Source organism: Hippocampus comes, unplaced genomic scaffold (assembly GCF_001891065.2).
Source record: "Hippocampus comes isolate QL1 unplaced genomic scaffold, H_comes_QL1_v1.1 scaffold39, whole genome shotgun sequence".
NCBI lineage: Eukaryota > Metazoa > Chordata > Actinopteri > Syngnathiformes > Syngnathidae > Hippocampus > Hippocampus comes.
In genome coordinates, this window is record NW_017842054.1 from 4,311,705 (window position 1) to 4,312,972 (window position 1,268).

A 1,268-nucleotide genomic window follows, 5' to 3' on the forward strand; every position below is an offset into this window, starting at 1 on the left:
TGGAGTTGGACGGCATCCACGTCGTTCCCATGCTTCCATTGTTACGTTAAATTGCAATATTAATCCCGGCTCAAGGCGCGGTACTGTAGCTTTGTATGCGGCGCACTTGAATTATGCCATTGAAGTAATTGATAGTGATTCCGCCATTGAAGGTACTAATCCCGCGATTCGGTTCGTCTCGCGCCGTGCCATTTACCTCCAGATGTTTCCAGTTTGGGGGTAATCAATAAAGAGGGAATAAAGATTGGCATTCACAATACTCCCGCTGACAAGCTCCAGCCGCATGTTTGTCAAGCAAATTAAACACACTTAGACTTTTCACCTGCTCCGGCGACGACGCCACATATGGCCGTGAAGTTAAAAATAAGAAAGTGTGCATACATTACCATGCATAATGCACAACTCCCTCCATTTAATATGCAAATTTTGTAAAATATTACTGAATACCTTCTGTTCGGAGTGAATAAATTTGAATTGCAATTAGAATAATCTTGTATAATTAATGAAAACTGTCAATTTTGGTTCCGAAGTAATTTGATTAGCATGTTGATAGGACACTTATCAAGTTCAGTAAACTGTTAGATGAGGACGGCGAAGAGAAAGGGGAAAGAAAGGAAAAAAAAAAAGAAAGAAAGAGAGATATTCGAAGGATATTTTTCTCGGCGCTTTTGACATTTTCCCTCAGCATTGTAAACAAAGACGGCGAGCTGGCAAACTTCCTGAACGGAGGGAGGGAGGGAGGGCTGGAGATGGAGATCGTCTCGTCCACGGTGGAGCCCAAACAAACGTACCCCCCCCTCCCCTTCCCTCCCGCCCAGCCCGACCGACTTCACGGGCTCCCCTCTCACGTGCCATTTTTAGTGTTCACATCACACGAGTTTAAAAACAGCTTTATAAATGTTTGCGGGCTATAAATGTAGACTCCTTCCACGGGAATCCCCCCCCCACACACACACACACACACACCACACCCCCACCCCGCGGCCGCCCTCTCGCAACACAGACGGCCCATCCCAGCCCGGGCAAATTCATCTGAGAGTAGCCATCTATTAACGATGGAGCGAACAACAAATTGATGCGCGCCATTGTTGTCGGGTATAAAACATAACCATCTGCGGCGTCTACACATGAACAGAGCCGCTGACCTCCTTTTCCCCTCTCTTTCTCTGCTCATTAGCTATCCTCAACCTCTTTCTCCGCTGCTTTCACTTTTCAAAGCCCCAAATGAGACCTAAATCGCTTGCGATACAGGTTAGCTTGAGGAGGGA

At 46.5% G+C, this 1,268-nt stretch overlaps 1 protein-coding gene across 6 annotated transcripts in view; it reads right to left on the reverse strand.

Moving 5' to 3' along the window:
- The window catches only part of LOC109510117 (EBF transcription factor 3), a 129,155-nt gene that overhangs the window by 81,373 nt on the left and 46,514 nt on the right, over window positions 1-1,268 (reverse strand). The gene's annotated exons all lie outside the window — the stretch shown is intronic.